Source organism: Cervus elaphus, chromosome 31 (assembly GCF_910594005.1).
Source record: "Cervus elaphus chromosome 31, mCerEla1.1, whole genome shotgun sequence".
Taxonomy (NCBI): Eukaryota; Metazoa; Chordata; class Mammalia; order Artiodactyla; family Cervidae; genus Cervus; species Cervus elaphus.
In genome coordinates this window covers 17,814,727-17,821,844 of record NC_057845.1, presented here as the reverse complement: position 1 = coordinate 17,821,844, position 7,118 = coordinate 17,814,727, and the positions used below count along the sequence as shown (strand labels likewise).

At 47.1% G+C, this 7,118-nt stretch overlaps 1 pseudogene; it reads right to left on the bottom strand.

Annotated features, from left to right (window-relative positions):
• Positions 1 to 3,596: 3,596 nt before the first annotated feature.
• Positions 3,597 to 6,829, bottom strand: LOC122687295 (annotated as a pseudogene).
• Positions 6,830 to 7,118: the final 289 nt, after the last annotated feature.

Genomic DNA, 7,118 nt, shown 5'->3' with positions numbered 1-7,118 from the left:
ACGTGTGAGCTTTCTGTAAGTTGCGGCAATGGGGGGCTACACTTAGCTGTGGTGTGTGGGCTTCACGTTGAGCTGGCTTCTATGGCTGCAGAGCGTGGGCTCTAGGGCACATGGGCTTCCGTAGATGTAGTACCTGAGCTCAGTAGTTGTGGCTTCCAAGCATTACAGCACAGCCTCAATAGTTCTGGCACCCAGACCTAGTTGTTCCACGACATGTGGGATCTTCCCAGATCAGGGTTTGAACCTGCCTCTCCTGCATTGGCAAGCAGATTCTTTACCACTGAGTCAGCAGGGAAGTCCTGTACTTAAAAAAAAAAGAAAAGCTATTTCACATGATTGAACAGTTTCCTTCAGAGTTTATTGTTGTTGTCCAGTTCCTAAGTCAGGTCCAACTCTTTGTGACCACATGGACTGCAGCACGCCAGGCTCCCCTGTCCTTCACTATCTCCTGGAGTTAATAGAAAATTCAACAAAACTTGATATGTCTTTCTCATAATAGTATGAGATAAGAAAAAAGCAGTGAAAGGAAGTATGGTCTTTCTTCTGTTTATTAACCATGCTTGGGGAAAGAATGGCACCCCATTATGTAGTGTATCCAGAAGTTAAAGTGAGAGACACAGCAAGTAATGAGAAGTTGTGTATGAAAGGCCTGGACGGGAGCAAGAGGAACACTTGAGTCTGAGGCCACCTCTGAATGGAATCTCAAGGAGGACATCGATAAAAACCTCCTTTTTCCCTTTTGATACTATGTAAGAAAGTTAAAAAAGAAAGTGAGTCGCACAGTCATGTCCGACTCTGCCATTCCACAGACTGCAGCCCATCCTGCCTCTGTGTCCATGGAATTCTCCAGGCAAGAGTCCTGGAGTGGGTTGCCACTTCCTTATACAGAGGATCTTCCTGACCTGGGGATTGAACCCAGGTCTCCCTCATTGCAGGCAGATTCTTTACCAGCTGAACCACAAGGGAAGCCCCAGTACTATGTATAAAACATAACTAATGAGAACCTACTATATAGCTCAGGGAACCATGCTTGGTGCTTTTCAAGTGATCTAAATGGGAAGGAAATTCAGAAAAGAGAGGGTACATATATAAATATAGCTGACTGAGTTTGCCGTATAATATAAACTAACACAACACTGTAAAGTGACTGTACTCCAGTAAAGATTAATGGAAAAACAAATTTTAAAAAAGTCTCTTTCTCTAGACCAGTTTTAAAACAACAGAGATAGTACAGGCACACGGGATTTTCCCACTGTATATTAGTGGTGCCATTTATTCAGTCCTTATCATTCTATTCAGCTTTCATTCAACATACAAATTGAGGGTTTACTTTACACCAGGCAGTGAAATAGATCCTAGGTTAGAGAGATATACGAGATTACAACTCTGAACTAATGGAGGAGCTCACGTGCTCCTGAGAAAGTAACTAAAACAGTACATTTTGCAACCATGTATGATACACATAGTAATAGAAGAGTATTAGATGAAATTCTCCAGTGCGAGCATAGAAGAAAACATTTACATTGACTGAGTTAGAATAAAGAAACCTTCATGAGGTGTATTTTGATAATTGAGTAGAGAATTACCAGATAAAATTTTGAAGGAGGGGCATTATAACTATAGGGAACAGCAAAGGGACTGGCCACCACAGCACACACTATGTGTAAAGAAATAAAACAAAATTGGTATGGCAAGCTACAGGGTGAAAATCAGGGAGTGCTAATATGTGATGATAGTGCTAATATCATGAATAACTCATACATCATCTGGAATTCTAGTGTAAAGAGTCTGATTTTAGACCAAATATTATGGACAGAGGGGATAGAGTTTAGCAGAGAACCAATATTTGAATGATCACTTTCAGAGAAATGCGCTAAGCATTAGAGCTTTTGTTATGCCCAATATCTGAATCCCTGAGCGGGAAAAGAGAAGGCCTCCAAGACAATGCAACTTGCAGAAAGGGAAGTTTATTACTGACTCGAGCCAGGACTCTCTGCTGCAACCAACACAGTCGTGTGGGTCAGAGAGCCCCGAGCCCAAGCTGTTACACAAATTTATAGGGTGAGAAGCGGATTGGTTACACGTTTGCAAAGCAATTTCATTGGTCAAAACTTTCGTGCGCGCAGGACTTTCCTGGAGGTTTCTGCCCCGTTCCTAATTTCCTAATTGGCAAACAGCAGTCAGTATTAAGTGAAAGCTAATTGGTCCTAACTGGCAAACAGTGGTCAGTGTTAAGCGAATCTTACCAAGTAGGAAGGCCTACTCTTAAATCTAAGCTGCATTACTTCTGCTCGCCTCACATTCCCTCCTGTCTGTTGCTCAAGTAGAGGAATCTTCCTCTTTTCCATCTTGGGCCACTGGCTGATAGTCAGCCAAGGGGAGTGTTGAAACCAAGACTCAAACATCTCTGTTGGGCTTCCCGTTCTCTCTTTCGTTGCGCCAGTCCCTCTCTCACTTTTGCCATAGATTCTCTTACCACTCTTGTATGGTCTGCATAGAAACAACATTCTTTTCCCAGAACTTCGCAGACCCTACCCTGTTGGAGAAAAATCAAGTCTAATCCTCTCTTATTCTGCAAGACCACCTCAGACAAGGAAGTCAAAGACTTCTCTAAGTGACTGATTGCATCTACAGTGGCTTGTAGGGAGGAAAGCCCTTGGCCTTGCAGAGATAGTGAAGCTGGTTAAATTGTACCCATATCTGAGGTACTTGGCCCTGTGGATTGCGCCACACTTGGGGCTACCAAATCTCTGTTTCCTACGTCCCATTCCCGGGGCCCATCACAAGAGGTTACACAGCTCCAGCTCCTGCAATCAGCAGGAGAATTAGGAGACCTCCCGGCGGACGAGTTTCAGTTTCAAAGGATTTGACGGGTGAGGACTTGCCTTCCATTCTCCTCGCGCTTTTTCCTGTTCTTCTGGTGTGGCTTGCCGCACGTGATTGCAGTGAACCCAGGGTCTGATCCCGTTGACCTTGACAGCAGTAGGAGTGGTAAGAAGAACAACATAAGGGCCTCTCCATCTAGGTTCTAATACACAGGAGGGGGTCTTCCATACAGAATCTCAAAAGGGCAGCTTATGAGGGGTGTTACGCACCCAAAAGGGTGCAAAGGGAAGGAGGGTCACCCAGTCCCCGCCAGTCTCTATTGCCAACTTTGTTCTCTCAACCTGTCCTGAGCTCTGGGGATTATATTCACAATGTAATTTCCATTTCATCCCCAGAGCTTGGGCCAGCCCTTGTACAATCTGGCTCACAAAGGTAGGTCCGTTATCAGAGCCCATAGTCACTGGCAGCCTGTACCTAGGCACTATCTCCTCTAAGCTCTCCCTTAGCGGGGAAGGCTTCCACTCACCCTGAGAAGGTATCTACCAGAACCAACATATAGTGATACCCGTACTTGCCTGGCCTTACCTCAGTGAAATCTATCTCCCAGTGTTGTCCTGGCTCTTCTCCTCAGTACCTTGTTCCTCTGTGCTGCTTTTTCCCTGTCCTCATCAGCTGGCATGCTTTGCAAGCCTGGATTATCTCTCGTCCAGTGGCATTTTCCTCAAACACTGATCAACATGCAGATTCAGTCCATATTTGCTTTCATTTATCTACTGAGTGTACCCAAGCTTCTTCAGAGACTCTGGCATCTCAGGGGGAGGAGGGCGAGGGAGCCTGAAGTAGACCTTCACAGAATCATAGATAAACCACTATAGTGCAGTCAGAGTGCCGATCATGATGATGTGGGCAAAGAGTCCCTTCCATACACCTCTAAATCCAAGTCTCTTGAGGACCTGAGAGGCACTGCTACCCTTCTCTTTATTCAACACAGACACCACAGAATCGGCAACAGTACGTTCAAAGCAGGCAAACTTCATCATGGTGTATGGTATCTGTCTCATAGCAACCCCCTTGTAGAATGCCTTTAAGCCTTCTTCCTTATACATTTTGGGAGCTGCATCCCTCAGAGTGTTAACATAACCTGGTTGGGTTTGAATTCGAACCTTAGCAGCTTCCATAGGAGCCAGAGCAATGTCAGCAAAGAATTCAGCACTGGCAGAGGCAGCCAAATACAGTGATGTTCACCACAGACAGGCATTCTCCTCTCCAAGCATGTACTTCATAAAAGCCAAACTTGCAGAGCCCCTGCAGGGAGTAGCCAGTGAAGGTCGGGGCCCATCCTTTGGCCAACCCATGGAAATCATCCTCTTTGAGTGTAACTGAAAATCCATTAAAAATGCCCTTGTACTTCTGTGGGTCCACCTGCATACAGCATTTCACTAAATCCAGAGGAACAACAGCAGTGTGTCAGACCACAACTTAAGACACCACCAAAGCCAAACAGTGCATAAAACTTCACGGAGCCATATTCACAACTGTACTCTTCTACCGTGGCGGCTCCAGCTTTCCTTTGCCCATCTTTTACATAGCTGCTCCCATCAGTGAACCATACTAGCTCACTGTTGTCTAGGGGTACATCAGTTAAGTCTTTTCGTGCAGCCAGGGCCTCAGCCAGTATCTCGCTGCAATCATGGAGCTACAAACAGCTGGAATGGCTTATTTGGGTTAGGCAGGGCAAGGGCTGGGGCTTCTAGTAGGGCCCGTCTGAGTGTCAGTCCAAGTCCAGTTTGGGGTCTCTTTACTTCCCTCATACAAGGGCTGGGCCTTCTCAGCAAACCCCATGATCCACAGTCTGCAATATCCAACAGTCCCCAGAAACTCTCTCACCTGGCGGGGGGTCTTGGGCTCTGGTATCTGCAACATTGTTCAGCAGAATTTTCCAGTTCCTCATGACTGCAATTATCCAACATATACCCAGGACTTGGGGAGGGGTGCTGAGTCTTGACTCCCCTAGTCACTGTCTTCCCCCGCATATAGAACTCGAGTTCCAGGGGAGATTCTCTCTCTCTGGGTCGTACCTCTCCTCAGGTCCCTCTTAGGGCACTCGTTTTTCCAGTGCCCCTGTTCTCTGCAATAGGCGCACTGATCTTTCTTTAGGGCCTGCCTTTTTGGTTTCTGTTTTTCTCCTGTCCAGGGGTCTCGAGGTTCCCTCAATTCTGTTCCGGCTTTTATCCCCGCAAAAAGTATCTGGGCTAGCTCCCTCTGGTTCTTCCGGTTTTCCCTCGTTCTATATTCTCTATCTTCCTTCCTGATCTCCTCAGCTAATTCCCTTTCCTCCCATCGAATTTGTTCTTCCCTTTCTTCTGGGGTCTCCCTATTAAATCCTGTATCGTCTGTTCTTCCAATTCCTCTATCTTTTGTAATTTCCTCCTAATATCTGGGGCTGCCTGATTTACAAACGCTAACAGAACTGCAGCATGTGACTCCTCAGCCTGGGGGTCCATAGGTGTATATTGCCTGAAAGCTTCCATCAGCCTCTCTAGGAAGGCTGGCGGGCTCACAGTGGGCTCTTGCCTTTCTAAATTTACCTTTGCCAAATTTGTCGGCTTTCTTGCTGCGGCCCGCAGGCCTGCCATCAGAGTCTGGCAGTATACTCGGAGACGCTCCCTACCTTCCGCTCACTCAAAATCCCAATTAGGCCACAACAGGGGAAACCCCTCGTCCATGAGATGAGGCTGGGCGATTGGCCTCCCGTCGGCCCCTGGGACCCATTTCCGCGCTTCTGCCAGAATTCACTCCCATTCTTCTGTGGTGAAGAGCACCTGCAACAGCTGCGGACAATCGTAGTGAAAGGAGAGTTTCACCTGGTTGGGCTTCTAGTTACTGAGGCTCACTTATTGTAGGGCCTTCAGAGTCCGCCAGAGTGTAGCCCTGGCCAGCACTCATCAATTGTGCCCACAACTGTTCGCCTGTTCACTGAAACTCCTGAAGAGAGGCAGAACGAGACCAGAGACAATGCCGGCACACACACAAACACGGACAAACATGGAGAGCTGAAGACAAAAACACGGACAGACAAACGACGGCCGACAGCACAGCACTGAGTTTTTGGGCCCCCTGAGTTTTCTCACCAGATAGAAAGCTTTCTCCTGTGCCAGATACCTCTCTGCTTCACAGCAGGGCCCCGGATTTACACTGGACTTCCTGCACCAGACACCTTCCTGCTTCACAGCAGGGCCCCGGATTTACACTGGACTTTTCCTGTCCTGCCTGAGACAATGCCGGCACACACACAAACACGGAGAGCCAAAGACAAACACACAGACAGCTGACAACACAGAGCTGGGTTTTCGGGCCCCCTGAGTTTTCCTGAGCACCGGTGCTATTATCTATCCTTCCCCTCTGTCCTGGAAGTGTTCTCTTCCCCCAGTAAAGGGATCCTGGACGAGCCCCCAGATGTTATGCCTGATGTCCGAATCCCCGAGCGGGAGTAGAGAAGGCCTCCAAGACAATGCAACTCGCAGAAAGGGAAGTTTATTACTGACTCGAGCCAGGACTCTCTGCTGCAACCAACGCAGTGGTGCAGGTCAGAGAGCCCTGAGCCCAAGCTGTTACACAAATTTATAGGGTGAGAAGCGGATTGGTTACATGTTTGCAAAGCAATTTCATTGGTCAAAACTTTCGTGCGCGCAGGACTTTCCTGGGGGTTTCCGCCCCGTTCCTAATTTCCTAATTGGCAAACAGCAGTCAGTATTAAGTGAAAGCTAATTGGTCCTAACTGGCAAACAGTGGTCAGTGTTAAGCGAATCTTACCAAGTAGGAAGGCCTACTCTTAATCTAAGCTGTGTTACTTCTGCTCGCCTCACACTTTAAGTCAGAAAACGTACAGCTGGTGTGCCATGAAAACTCCTTCAGTGGAATAAGCACACAAGATCACATAATCTTGTCCAACTGCTGTTTCTCCTCTTTTACCTTTCATATCCTCACCGCCTTTCCTGGCCATTGTGAAGGAAAAATGAAATAATACCAGTGCCAATCAGGTACGTGACCAATAAGTATGTGTAAAGATGCACTGGGGCAAAGGTATATTACTCTAAATTTCCTTACCTTAGAGAGGTAAGCTATCTTAGAGATATATTTCTGTTTGACAGCCATCCATGTCTCCGAGCTTCCTAGGTGGTGCTAGTGGTAAAGAACTTGCCTGCCAATGCAGAAGATGTAAGAGACACTGATTCAATCCCTGGGTCAGAAAGATCCCCTGGAGAAGTAAATGGCAACCCACTCCAATATTC